Genomic DNA, 15,612 nt, shown 5'->3' with positions numbered 1-15,612 from the left:
AAAATTTTCTCCCTGGCTGTGACTTGTTTTTCTTTCTCTTAACAATGTCTTTTACAGAGCAGTTTTTCACTTCAGTGAAGTCCAAGTTATTAGCTTCTTCTTTCATAGATGGTGCTTTTGGTGTTGCATCTAAAAGCCATTGCCAACCACTTAGCATAATGCCCTCAGGTCTGCCTATATTGTCACAATTGGCAGAGTTTCCTTCTTTTTTCCGGCTGAATAATATTTCATTGTGTATATATACCACATTTTCTTTCTCAATTCATCCATTGATGACAGTTAGGTTGTTTCTATGTCTTGGCTCTTGTGATAATGTTGCAGTGAACCTGGGAGTGCAGGTATCTATCTCTACAAGACCCTGTTTTCATTTCCTGTGGCTGTATAACCAGAAGTGGGATTGCTGGATGATACGGTAGCTCTATTTTAACTTTTTGAAGAGCTGTCATACAGTTTTCCATAGTGGAAATGGTAGTGGCTGCACCAGTTTACATTCCCACCAACAGTGCACTATCCTCGTTGCACTATCCAGTGTTGAACTATCCTTGCATCCTGGGGATAAATCCCATTTGATCATGGTGTATGATCCTTGTAATGTGCTGTTGAATTTGGTTTGCAAGTATTTTGTTGAAGATTTTTACATCTATATTCATCAGGAATATTGGCTTGCAGTTTTCTTTTCTTGTAGTGACCTAATCTGGCTTTGATATAAGGGTAATAGTGACCTCCTAAAATGAATGTGAAAGTACTCTCTCCTCTTTTGTTTTTGAAAGTTTGAGAATTACTGGCATTAATTCTTCTTTAAATGTTTGATAGAATTCACCAGTGAAGCCATCTCATCCTAGGATTTTCTTTGTTGGGAGGTTTTTGATTACTGATTCAATCTCCTTACTTGTATTGATCTGTTCAGATTTTCTGTTTTTTCATGATTCAGTCTTGGTAGGTTGTATGCTTCTAGGAATATGCCAGTTTCTTCTAGGTTGTCCAATTTGTGGTGTATGATTATTTATAATAGTATCTTATCAGCTTTTGTATTTCTCTGGTTGTCTGTTGTAATGTCTCTCCTTTCATTTATAATTTTATTAATTGAGTACTCTCTCTTTTTGTCTTGGTAAATCTAGCTAAAGGTTTATCAATTTTGTTTATCTTTTCAAAAAAATCAACTCTAAGGCTTCCCTGGTGGCGCAGTGGTTAAGAATCCGCCTGCCAATGCAGGCGACACGGGTTCAATCCCTAGTCCAGGAAGATCCCACATGCCGTGGAGCAACTAAGCCTGTGCACCACAACTACTGAGCCTGCGCTCTAGAGCCCATGAACCACAACTACTGAGCCCGTGTGCCACAACTACTGAAGCCCATGTGCCTAGAGCCCATGCTCCACAACAAGAGAAGCCACCGCAATGAGAAGCCTGTGCACTGCAACGAAGAGTAGCCCCTGCTCGCCGCAACCAGAGAAAAGCCTGCGCACAACAACGAAGACCCAACGCAGCCAAAAATAAATAAAATAAAATAAATAAATAAATAAAAATTCATTTAGCCACTATTCCTTTTGATTGGAGAATTTAATTAATTTACATTTAAAGTAAGTATTGATAGGTAAGGATACTAATACTATCTTATAAATTTTTAAAATGTATTTATTTATTTATTTTTGTCTGCATTGGGTCTTTGTTGCTGCACACAGGCTTTCTCTAGTTGTGGTAAGTGGGGGCTACTCATCGTTGCGGTGCGCGTGCTTCTCATTGTGGTGGCTTCTATTGTGGAGCACGGGCTCTAGGGTGCGCGGGCTTCAGTAGTTGTGGCACACGGGCTCAGTAGTTGTGGCTCCCGGGCTCTAAAGCTCAGGCTCAGTAGTTGTGGCACATGGGCTTAGTTGCTCCACGGCATGTGGGATCTTCCCGGACCAGGGCTTGAACCCATGTCCTCTGCATTGGCAGGCGGATTCTTAACCATTGCACCACCAGGGAAGTCCCTATCTTATTAATTTTTTCCGGCTGTTTTGTATTTCTTTTGTTCCTGATCATCCCATCATAGAGTATGGTGTGTCGTGGCAAAATGAAGCTGTCCTTTCTACTCTTTTTATGCAGTTATTCTCAGGTTTTTTTGTTTCACTGTGTTGCTGAAGCTTTGTAGGTGGACTCCAGAGCTCTCCTAGAGCTGTTTTCACTCATGGATCCCTGTCTAATTATTGATCTTTGTCAGGGAATGGAGGCTGGGGTCTCCAGCTCCAGCATTTTGATTACCTATGCATATACTTTTAAAGAAAGAAGATACCTACTGATCTTTTCACTTAATAAATTGCAAACACAGGGATTTAATTTCAGATAAAATTATTCACTCAACATATATTTACGTACTTCTTATATATTACTATATACAAGTAGAATAGAGAAAAAGAGGTGATGCAAGTACCAAAAAGCCTAAATCCTCACACAAGTTTGATCCCTGACCTGCTGTGAATTAGAGGAAATGACTTCACTGTGTTGTGTTAGTACTTTTAGTACTTATTTTATAGTGTCTACAAAAGGCTTCGTTAAAAACATTAAAGTAATTATGTTACTTATCCCTTAGTTCCTCTTTCTGTGTAATCACTGTTAGGGCAGAATATCTTCCTCAGGGCATGATAAAAGATACACAAGAGACAGATAAAAATGCAAGATATAAAATACCCAAATAATTAGGTTTCAAACTTCAAATTTTGAAATTCTCATCTTGGCATTTTCCTGGGGAAGCAACAGGATGCAGTTAAAAGAGTGACGTTTACACAGAGACCTGCATTTGAATCCAAGCTTAATCCTAACAGCTAAATTGGTGCCCTCACCATGTTTCCTAATCCATTCATGTAAAGGGTGGTATGGCTGGTCTGGGTTTCCTGTGCTGCTGTGCATGAAGGCCTATTTTCTGTGAGTGGCTGGAAGGAGTACTAACTGGGAGTTTCACTCCTGTCCAGGGCTTACTAATGAGCAGTTTTCCTCCAGTGGGTACGGTCTACACATGCTCCATGTGCTTAAGTGAGGTGACCTCTGTTGCCAAACAGGAGGAGTCTTGGCTTTCTCTGGACAGTACATCGATTTTTGTGAGAGAAGATTGCAGTCAACCCTCTGTGAACCTGGGTTCCACATCTGAGGATGCAACCAACAGTGGATAAAACTACGCCCACCCCCCTCAATTCCAGAAATTTCCCAAAAGCAAAACTTGGATTTTCTGTACACTGACAACTATTTACATAGCATTTATATTGTATTTACATAGCATTTACATTGTACTAGGTATTATAATTAATCTAGAGATGATTTAAAGTATAAGGGAGGATGTGTGTAGGTCATATGCATCATATGCAAACACTACACCATTTTATATAAGGGAGACAGTGCCGGCACAGAGCAGGTGATCAATAAGTGATGAGTTCAAGTTTATCATCACATGTTTTTCTCAGGGACGCATGGTACACCAGGGTCGCTTAAAGATGCTTGCCAGGCACACATGCCCACAAGCTTTGGTGAAGGCTGGGTGTTCTCCCAGCAGTGCTCTCCCCAGAAGTCCAGCCCGTACATGAAGGCTTCTGATGCTGCTGCCAGGGCCAGGGGGTGGGGTGGGGGGGCGCTTCTGCAGAGACTGACATCTGCAGCCGAACTACTCCCAACTGCAGACCGAAGGTGGCGGATGGAGGCACAGAGCAGGCAGTGACGCTCACTTAGGAGTTCGGGAAGAAGTGGAACGTGGAGCGGACGGAGTCCGTGTAGGTCCCCTCTTTCCACAGCTGCCTCAAGGTCCCTTTGGAGAAGATTAAGCTGGGATCCCCAGGTCTGCTTCTGACTTACCCATGGGACTAGGAGCTGTCACCTGGCTTGCCAGCATTCAGATAGCCAGGTGCCTGCCATATGCACTCGGAGACTATAAAGAAAAGACAGATGAATCTCTGACATGCCCTCTCCCTGGGCAGGAGCTGGATCTTCTGGAAGGTCAGTGTGGTAGCTTTAAAATCAGTCCGCAGGGACTTCCCTGGTGGTCCAGTGGTTAAGACTCTGCGCTTCCAGATGGGCACGTTTCCATCCCTGGTCAGGGAACTAAGATCCCACCAGCCACTTGGCGCAGCCAAAAAATAAATAAAATAACAAAATGTCCGCAAATTCTTTGACATGCCTCCCCTCAAAAGGTGGAGCTAGTCCCCTCCCTGCCCTCTGCCCTTGGATGTGGACTGGGCCTAGTGACTTGCTTCTCATGAGCAGGACGTGGCACAGGTGATGGCTTGTCACTTTTGAGACCAGCTCATACAGCTTCCCCCACCTCTCTTCTTTCTGGTTGTTGGAACCCAGCCACCACGATGTAAAGAAGCTCAGGCCACACACAAGGGGAGGTGTGGCTGTTCCCCCCGCAGCCCGTTAGGCTCTCGGGCCACAGCCAGCATCAGCCACAGACGTGTAAGTGAACAAGCCTTCAGATCATTCCAGACCCAAACCTTTGAGTCTCATAAACCACTCCTTTGTGTCCGGAGTTCCTGTCCCTCAGAAACTGAGAAACAAGAAATGATTACTGTTCCTTTAAGCCACCAATGTTTGGTTAGATTGGTTCTGCAAGGAATGGGTGACCAACATAGCCAGTTTTTTTTGAGCCAAGTTAGAGCATCTGAAAGCAATGCGCTGATCAGACCTGCTCAGCGATGCTTAGACACAGGCTGCAGGTGACTGTCATCCATCGAGGGGTCTAGACAAGAGAAGCATTTTCTAGTTTGATAAGGTAAAGCAGTGATCCTCAACAGGGTACCGTTCCCAGAGGATGGTTTGGAAGTTGGCGGAAGTGCGGTTGAGGTGCCGCCAGGGAGTCTGGACATGCAGCAATGTGCGAGGCAGCCCCGCAAGGTCGAGAATTAGCTCGTGTCCCATGCTGCTTTCAAATGTGCTTTGCCCCCAGCTTCCGCTGGATCTGGCAGTGGGAGGCCCTGAGAGCACAGTGGAGCGCGGAGGAGAGGACAGGGCACTTGCTCCTGGTTTCCTCCCGACCAGCGATGGATCAGCAGTGGCCATGTTCCCCTGCTCAGGCTGCAGCTCTGGGGGGCGGGGGGACCCTCTCCTTCAGCTCCACGACTGACTGCGTTCTGTCAACTGCTGCCTCCCCTTTGAAGCTTCGGGAACCCTTGCTCGACCCTCGAGAGCTTCACCTTCCCTGATGGCTTCCCTTGAGCCTGCCTTGACCTTCATGGAACTTTCCTTACGTCCTCCTTCAAGCATGCCGTCTGTTTCCTGCTGGGGCGCTCGCTGATACCTTGTATGCCCATCGTCTCCTCTCTTTAGAAGTGTTATCCCTGCTTACGGTAAGATTGTTTCCCTATTTCTCTTATTATGTGCAAGTAAGTCTGGTCTGTCTTCTCTGAACACTAGCTTTTATTCTATCCTCCACCTTTAACTCTTCTGTTTTATTTTTCTGTACTTCTCATCTGGACCGTAATTCTGAACTTCTCACTTACTTTTTTTTTTTTTAATATTTATTTATTTGGCTGCTCCAGGTCTTAGTTATGGCATGCAAACTCTTAGTTGCGGCATACGGGATCTATTTCCCTGACCAGGGATCTAACCCAGGCCCCCCTGCATTGGGAGCGCAGAGTCTTAGCCACTGGACCCCCAGGGAAGTCCCTTTCTCACTTACTTTTAAATCTAAAATTATTAGGGAGTTCCCTGATGGTCCAGTAGTTAGGGCTCTGCGCTCTCACTGGCAAGGGTCTGAGTTCAATCCCTGGTCGGGGAACTAAGATCCCACAAGCCACATGGTGAAGCCAAAAAAAAAAACAACTCATTAATTATAAGTATAACTAACTTCTACAAAGAGGTGCAAGTATTTGCTCTTTTATTATGTTTTCTAGTGTATTCATGCTGGAGCAACTACATATTGAAATGTGTATTACATAGTATTTCTTTATAAATTATTTTTCTTCTACTTCTTTATGTTGTGGTTTGGAATATGCATATATATATAACATCAAATATACGATATATATACATCACATGTATGATATATGATAGATATAATTTGTGTATGTATGTAATATTTATTATATATGCTTATTATCTGTAAATTTCATTTCCAGACAGAAAAAGGAATTTACTTAATATTAATTGTAATAGGGAGTCTTATTTGTAATAGGACCTCTGACCGTTGAGTCCCACAGTGTTGAGAAGGTTTTAACAAAGTCTCCTCCGTGACATTGGCCTTGACTCCCCCACAGACCCGTTGAGCAACCTGTAAGATTTTGTGGGCTTCCCAAGAATGGCAGTCCATCAACTCACAAAAAGGACTCCCAAGTGCAGGAAGCTTTCGTTTGAGCCCCTCCCGCCTCCCATCGTCCAGAAGCCCGGTGGGAATTCTGAAACCCACCCCTCTACCTGGCAGCCTCAGAAGGGCTCAAGCTGTTGAGGTCAGAGTCTCCCGGGGCAGAAGTGGACAGTGCAGCCTCCTTGGCCGACACTTACTTATCCCATCTGCCACTTCCCAAGACATTGGGAATATGCACCAACCTGGTCTACAGTGGCACAGACAAGGTGGTGAGGAACCTCTGAAGTAGATTGCTGAGCCCAGAATGATCACACTGGGGCACGTCAGTGCCTTTTGGAGAGTACCAGGTATTAAAGATAGTGGTAAGAACATGCAGCATTTAACACACTACATGTCGACTGACATTCCTGATTCTCTTATCCTTCCGTGTCCTCATTAAACACCCCACTGTGACCTCACCCCACTGTGACCTCTCACTGTTACAATGAAACCAGACAGAGACAAAGTACACCAGAGCCGATCTCACTAAAAACAATTAGACTCTTGACTGCTGTAATCACCATGGCTCTATAATATTGTCTTCTTTCAAGGAGCTGAGAATCCTTTGCAGACATGACCTCATTTACCTATATGACAAACATCCATAGGCTGGGTATTACCATCCCAATTATGTCTTAGGCAGTTAGGACTGCCTCAAGATTGTCTGGAAAACTGGCCATAAAGATGAGACTGGAAACTTAGTCCTGCAATTTTCACTTTTGTTCTGGACCTGTTAGAGCTTGTTGCCACTGGCTGCAAGGCAAGAAAGACATTTGGAGAAATGTATATGCGCTTTGCCATCCAAAGTGAAAACAGCAATATCAAACCCTAGGTGTCTGAAACACTCTCCAAAAGAGGAAACAAAAAAGATTCTAACACATCACCAAAAGAGGCTGTAGAATAATATCTCTGGCTAATACACATGCCAAAAGCACTTGGGTCTTCCAAGTGTCACACCATGGAAATAAAAGGAAAAAAGGAAAAGAAATACAAATAAAGAGATGAAATCAAGAAACATCCCCTTTAAGAAAATATTGCAAATAAGGGAGAAACAGATTCCTTCTGGAGCTCGTTGCAATACTCACACATGAGAGGGAAACAAAAAAAGGGAAAGAACTGCATCGACATAATTTGCTTTTTTAAGACATCTAATTTTTTTCTCCAGTTCACTGCAGTCTTCTTCCTATCTGGTGTATCATTCAGTGACAACCAAGAATCTGAAGCGTCTTGGGATCCCAGGTGATACACATGCCCCCAACACACGTGATGTACTCATGACCCATGTGGTTGACATAAACATCTACCCTTGAGCCTATGGTTAATAAGAAGCTGATTTCCTAAGGCAGAAAAGTTACTTAACTAAATCTATAACATAACAGAACACAGTTTTTAAATAAAACCAAAAGCGCCTCTCTAATGCACTGAGTTTAGAGTTTGGTTTCCACCTGGTGCAGGAATGCCAAGCTCTCCTAGCACACCCTTCCAGACTTAGGGCCCCTGTGAAGTGGGATGAGGCACTGGACCTGGCTTGGAGGACTGGCGCTGTGTGGTGACCTGGGTGACCTTGCACAAACCACGGTTCCTATGCCTGGGACCTTCACTGTAAAGGAGTAGGCCCAAACCGGAAGACTTCGGAAGCCCCCTTCTTGAGCTCCCACCTGCTTATACGTGAATCTGCTTGATTAGACTATATGCTTTTTTGGCCACACCTGGAGCCAGCTTGTGTTCCCCTTTGATGTGGACCCCAGAGAATTATCTGATGGAGCTTTGGGCACCAACAGCGTGTTAAAGACCTTGCTACACTCACTACATTGATGTGTTTCTTGACTTCATCATCTCCCCAGTAAGTCTGTGAGTGTCTTGGGTACAGGAGCAGGATCCCCTGCTTTGAATCCCAGCAGCCCAGTAAGGACCCAATGCATGGCTTTAGCTGTGTATATGTTATAGCATGTTATCGAACCAGTATAGACATACAACTAATATTTCAAACTAATATAAATAGATATAAATAGATGTATTTGTTGTTTTTTAAATTAATCTACTTAACTATTCATAATCTAAGATAATCTTTTTGTTCCTCAAGAAAAAAAAGTTCTGCAAAAGCCTGTTTTCAGGCAAAAAGAAAATGAATTTGACAGGCAAGATAATGAGGCCCATTCATATTTCATTCTCAGTAGAATCTTGAATTCCAAGGAATTCAAAATATATCAGAAAGACTGATTTCACTTTTGTAATATTTTTGAACACTGAATTGGAAGAAGAATAAAAAGATCACCGTTTAATGTCAGACCACCTTGCCGGAGCCCATAAATCAATTTTAGAACTCTGAACTTGTAATTCAGTGATACAGTGATTTTCTTTGTCTTAGTGTTTGTCTTTCTAAGGATGATCACTCTATAGTCAACAGCAAAGATCCTTTTATATCATTTTGTAAAGCCACAGTCCCATAGAACCCCCGAATGTCAAGCGGACAAAACAGGAGAACATTCTGGAAAGTTCTGATTTTACACAATCTGAGTTTTCTGGCTCTCTGAACAACAGTGGCCCACCAAGACCACAGCAGCCTCCTCCCTTCCATCCTTGACGCTCATCAGAAGTAGCTCAGCATCCATGGAGTCACCTCGTTGTTCTTATCTTTCCATTTCAAGGGTTCAGCCAGCTCTTGAGTTCTTTCTGAGTGTCAGCTCTGAGAGCGACAGGCGCTAAAATGAGACCCGGCACCTGCCTGGGGGGAGATCATTCCTGATGGGAGAGAAACCATGAGAAACATGTTGCAACACACCATGATAAAAAATATTAAGGCAGAGGTTTGTAAATTGCCCTAGGAAAGTCAAATCAAGAGGGGGTGGGGAAGCTACAGAGAAGAGGCAATACTTGAGCTGGACCTTGAAGGATGAGTAAGAGCTTGACAGGGAAGGAGGGGTGACATTCAGTCCATGGGGTCCTGGACGATGGGGAGCTAGAAGCACAATGTTTTGAGGAAATTCTAAGCAGTTCGAAATGGCCAGGAAGACCTGAGGTGCAGAGGGGAAGCAGAAAGTAGGACAGTGAAGGTTAAAACTAGGGTTGAGTTGGGGTAGACTGGAACAGAGTTGAGATTTTATCCTGAAGGCAGCAAGGAGCCCCTGGGGGTTTATAAGCAGTTTGGGTAAACGGTCAGAGCTCTGTTTAGATAACAGGACAGCAGAAAATTAAAAGGCGGTCAGGAGTTTTCCAAATGCCAGGGCTGAGCAGCTGTTGTGTTACTCCCAGAGAGAAAGGACAAAGGGCCCAAGGCTACACCTAAGGCTGAGGCAAGGCAACAGAGAGAATCAGACAGATTTAAGAATCTTGAGCAGGCAGGGTGTGCTTGGTAACCGATTTGATGCTGGGAAAGGCTCTGGGAAGGTGGGTGATCATCGGTGAAACTGAGAGGAAAGTAGTGAAATTAATGGAGATCAAGGGACCAAGGAGGAGAAAGAGGCCTGGGAAGGAAGGGAACAGGCTAAGGTTGAGACGTGCTGAGCTTGAGCTGCCTGATGCCCACCACCGGGCATTGGAGACTAGGTCTGGAGCTCCAGAAAACTCCCATGGGAGGCATCTTATATTCTCCCACGTATACAGATAGAGCTTGGTTTTGATTCAAGAGATCGCAGACGATTGTAATTCCAAAACAATGGAGCAATACACGTTCAGAAGATGTGATAAAAGCATGAAAGCTAATCTGGCCGCTGAAAAAGATACTCTCCTCCCCCCACCATGCCAGACCAGACTGGGATGTCTTCTGGGTTTTTTTAATTTGTTTTGTTTTGTTTGAGGGTGTGTGTGTGCACAATTTTCTTTGCTTGCTGTTGTGGTCATCTAGCTATTAGCTGAGTGTCTTCTCCCAAGAATGTATTTAATTGCTGGGACCTGGTATAGACTTCTTAATCACTGGGGTGAAATGTTATGTTTGCCTCCAGGTAAGAAAAGTTGGTGACAAGGGGAAAGGGTAGAAAGAAAGCAATTACAAAACAGCGTTATGAAATAAGTTGCTCTTCTCCTTCTCTCTTAGTTGGACCTATCAGGAGAACGGTTTGATATCACCGTGCAGTGTGTACACTGAACAAAACTAAGGAGTGCAATTTACATCTTAGACCTTGTAGAAATGAATATCTATTAGGAAAAATTTCAGGAAAAGCAAAATGCCTTAAGGAAGGGGGCATCTTTTTCTAATTTGCACAAAAATGCTATCGGGCTAGCAGAAGCTTTCTTTTCCTGTTGAAGATGGTTCACTGGTGAGATATGTAAGAACAGTAACATATATTCATTTCACCAAGACATTAGAAGGCTGAAAGGAAACACAATCCATTCATTCTCAAGTTGCTGGAATCCTACTATAGATACCAGCCTGGAATTCAGTCTTTAGCCAGAACAGACGCAATTTAAGATATAATCAGGGTTAAACTCTTGTTACAGTCAAATGCAATGTTCTTTAACCAGAAGAGAATGTGCAGTATCTCCAGCTTCTGCTTTTATCTTGCGGAGGTGAAGGGCGCTGGAAGATGCCTTGACTCGAGTTCTTTGCTAGGATTCTTGTATCGGTTCCTTAAGTGAAAGATGTTTTGTTACACGAACACATGGCTTCGTCCGTTTGTGCTGCCAAAACAAAAATACTGCGTGACTTAAACAAGTTATTTCCAACAGTTCACTAGGCTGGGAAGTCCAAGATCAAGGCCCCGGAGTGTGGCCTTGTCATGATTTCCATCCTCTTCAATGGTATCCATACTTAAAATACAATGACATATTTCAATCTCACAAACATTTGGAAAGATACAAGATCAGTGGATTCCTCTGAGGCGGCGGTCACCTCGGTTGTTCAGGGGGTGGCTGCTCTGGACAGCTGAGGCCTGACTGTTGAGCTGCTGGCCTGTGCCCGGTCTCCGCCTGGATGGCCAGAGGCCTACGGGGAGGGAATGGCTCCCCAAGTAGAGGGTGCCCCCTGCTGTTCAGTGGTGCTGAGGCCACTTTGAGAGCAGGGTCAGGGCTTCCAGTGGATGGGGGGTCTCAGGTCAAAGGTCAGAGCACCCTGGACTTTCCTGGAAAGGCCCTGCGAGGTGATTATTTCAAACCCACGTATTACAGATGGAGAAACTGAGGCCCAAAGAGGTCAAATGTCTTGGCTGTGGTCCCAGCTGGTTAAAAGCTGGATTTCCTGACCCGTGCCACCCATCAAGGGGAAATGGAACTCACAACTCCAGTCTCTTTTGCCTTTTTAAAACCTAAGAACAATTACTCATAAATTTTCTGTGCCCACTTCTTATTATTGATACCTTCAACTTCCTATAATGTGAACTATTCATATTTTCAATACATGATTTAAAAAAATCAAATGATTTAAAAAATCGATTTGAAAAATCATTCATTATGTTTGGATCCCAAAGTCTCCCCAGGAAGGAATTTCCTTAAGAACGAAATAGAGGCCTGCCTCTTTCTTTCTTTTTTTTCATTTTTTTCATATTTTATTTATTTTTAATTTTATTTATTTATTATTATTTTTGGCTGTGTTGGGTCTTCGTTGCTGCACGTGGGCTTTCTCTAGTTGTGGCGAGCAGGGGCTACTCTTCGTTGCGGTGCACGGGCTTCTCATTACGGTGGCTTCCCTTGTTGTGGAGCACAGGCTCTAGGCACGCGGCCTTCAGTAGTTGTGTCATGCGGGCTCTAGAGCGCAGGCTCAGTAGTTGTGGTGCACAGGCTTAGTTGCTCTGCGGCATGTGGGATCTTCCCGGACGAGGGCTTGAACCTGTGTCCCCTGCATTGGCAGGCGGATTCTTAACCACTGCGCCACCAGGGAAGTCCCAAGGCCTGCCTCTTTCTAGCCTAGCCATTTCTTTCATTATCTTTCTCCATAGGCCTCAGGTTTTTTTAAAGCTACCAAACAAAGTGCATATTTAGAGGAAACGTGTTTTCTCACTTTTAGAGGCACAGACACCCTGCCATGTATGAGATGTTACAGTACTGACATATTACCAAATGAAATTCGACACGTGAAACACTTCAAACAGTGACTGGGACAGTGTGGACTTCCCGAAAATGTTGGCTATTAGGATTGTATCATCACAGCCAAAAGCCAAGGGGAGAAGGGTATTTTTGTCGGTCTCTGCTGCCTTGTGGAAGATGAGTGCATCGCTTCTATTTGATACCTTGAAACACTGAAAACAAAAATCTTGAGAGTTCAAAGGATCTTGGTATCTTTGACAGCAGGTACAGACACAGGTATGTGAGGATGCCCGGAGGCCCAGCAGCCCCACCCTGGGGCTGACCGCTGTAAGTCACTGAATCTCCCACCCTGGGGATCACTTTGCTCCTTGATCTAGTCTGTAGATGTGTCTACCTTGGTATGAAGGGCTTGCCTGTGTAGCCCTCCAAACTTGACCACTCGGCTAAAACTAACGTTTCCTGTAAACTTTTTTTTTTTTTTGGCCGTGCCACGCAGCACGGCTTGCAGGATCTTAGCTCCCCAGCCAGGGATCGAACCTGTGCCCCCTGCAGTGGAAGGGCAGAGTCCTAACCAGTGGACCACCAGGGAATTCCCTAAACTAATTCTTTTCCAGATATATATCTGGAGTCTAGTAAAGGTGTGTTGAACGTATGCAACTGCTTGCTAAAGCCACAGGCTTCTCAAAAAAAAAAAAAAAAGCTAATTCCATTTATGTGGAGTTCTAGGACAGGAATCACTAATCTAGTGATTGCCTTTGAGGCTGTAGGGATGAGGATTTAGCTGGAAGGGGCACAAGGGAACTTGCTGGAGTGATGGGAACATTCTGTATCTAGAGAAGGATTTGGATTTCATGGGTGTCTGTGTTTGTCAAAATTTATTAAATGGTACTCTTAAGATTTGTGCACTTCACTGTAAGGAAACTTAAAAAATGGACTGTAAACAAATATTGAACTTTAGCTAATGACCTGTGTGCTGAAGTGCTTAGGGGTGAACTGATGTCTGTGACTGTGAAATGCATCCAAAAATTCGATGGACTAATGGATGGGCAGATAGAGAGGGGTGTGACAAAAAATATATATGTATATGGTAAAATAGTAACTGTGGTGGGTGTCTGGACATTCCAATTCTTCCAATTTTTTGTGTTAGAAAATTTTCACAATAAAATGTTGGGAGGAAAAGAATTAAGATAGATGCAGTCATTTATTATCTCTAATGTTACTCCAGCTTATTCAACTTTCAAGATTCTACTTTGGAAAAGGGCATTTGTTACAGTTCTAACCAAAGAAGTCTGCAGAGTGGAGAGCTGGTACCTCTCTGGTCCTTTGTCTAGTAACACGGCCGGACGGTAATTACTTGCAGACGCATCCCTCTCCCCCATAGTCTGTGCTGCTGGAGCGGGGAATGCAACACATTCACTTAATGAAACCTGCGAGTGGTGTGTGGTGGGCACTTCATTAACGTGTGGAAAGAGCAGGCTTTGGGGGCCAGACAGGGGTTCACATTTGGATTCTGCAACTTAGAGGCTGCTGCCAGCTCTGTTTCTGTGTCCCCATCCACAGGAAGGGGGGAATCTCCATTTGGCTGTTCTGAAGGTTAAAGAAGGTAATGTGGGCAAAGCACAGTATCTGGCTCCTGAGAAGAGCTTAAAAAAATAGTAGCCTATACCTGAAATTGAGTCATACCTGGGTCATCGGGCCCTCGTGGAACTATTGGAGACCAAAATCCCAAAGGAACCACTAGGTTCTCATACAGACTGAGATATCTTGTCAACCCATTTCCAGGACTGACCTCATTCAGCTGCTCCTTCTGTAGTTCGCTTTATCCACACCCTCCTGTCATTTACAAGGTGTCTCCAGGGGACTGACAACTGCCCATGGGCCCCGGCCTGGAGCATCTCCCTTCCTGGGAGCTCAGGTCCCCGAGCCACACTCTGCATCTTGTAAGAATCCCCAGCATTTTCAAGTTTGAAGACGCTAGTCTACATTAGATGAGTTTTCTGATGACTCCCAGTTGTTCGCTGGTAATAAATCTCATTTGTCTTTACCAGGGCTTTACTCCTGTATATTACTTCTTATTGTCCCTAATTTCTTCCATCTTCAGGATCTGCTCTTCCCTGATGCTGGCATTATTGTCATTTAAAAAAAAAAAATCTGATCATGACGCTCAGTCTTTCTTTTTTTTTTTTCTGGTTTGCTTGGGACCTACCCAGTTTTTTTATTTTGTGTTTTTTTTTAATTTTTATTGGAGTATAGTTGATTTACAATGTTGTGTTAGTTTCTGCTGTACAACAAAGTGAATCAGTTATACATGTTCATATATTCACTCTTTTTTAGATTCTTTTCCCATATAGGTCATTACAGAGTATTGAGAAGAGTTCCCTGTGCTATACCGTAGGTCCTTCTTAGTTATCTATTTTCTGATGCTCAGTCTTGCTTAACTATGAATATGGTTAAAAAATTAACTTATTGGGCTTCCCTGGTGGCGCAGTGGTTAAGAATCCGCCTGCCAATTCAGGGGACATGGGTTCAAGCCCTGGTCCGGGAAGATCCCACATGCCGCAGAGCAGCTAAGCCTATGCGCCACAACTACTCAGCCTGCGCTCTAGAGCCCGCAGGACACAACTACTGAAGCCCTCACGCCTAGAGCCCGTGCTCCGCAACAAGAGAAGTCACCGCAGTGAGACGCCTGTGCTCTGCAACGAAGAGTAGCCCCCGCTCACCGCAACTAGAGAAAGCCTGTGTGCAGCACAACAAATTAATTAATTAATTAATTAATTAATTAACTTATTAAGGGACAATCGGCTTTTCTGAAAATATTAAATATATGGGTACATGGATGCATTATTTAAATTAAAAAATAATATATCAATGAAGTTCCTTTTCTCAGTAATTAGATATCGTGCTGTTATGACTTTAAAAGCTCACCAATGGACAGGATTGAGTACGGACACCTCAGCCAGGGAGGCGAGGAAATCCACGGAGCCCCCGCCTCCATCATCATTCCTGCCTCCTGTCACTCGCCCCCTGCCCGCTTCGTGCTCCATTCTCCGAGCTCTCCCAGTCCTCTGCATTTCCGAATGGCTCTGGTGATACTGGGATCAGGGGTTTGAGCATCCATGTCTCATTGCTACCTGGAAATTCTGTATTTTCTCTTTTAAGATAGCATCCTATTTAAATGCCTAGTGCTGATTGTAAAATCATAACTTGGTAACCATCACATTAAAGACTGGTTTAGGCAAGAATCATCAATGGATGTATGGTCTTAAAGTGTCTCCCCAGATATGGTCTTCGGTACAAGGCAGAAATCGAGCAGCACCAGATGTGATGCCCCGTGAAGGACACAATTCCACTC

This window comes from Balaenoptera physalus, assembly GCF_965194825.1.
Source record: "Balaenoptera physalus genome assembly, chromosome: 16".
Taxonomy (NCBI): Eukaryota; Metazoa; Chordata; class Mammalia; order Artiodactyla; family Balaenopteridae; genus Balaenoptera; species Balaenoptera physalus.
This window is presented reverse-complemented; position numbering follows the sequence as displayed.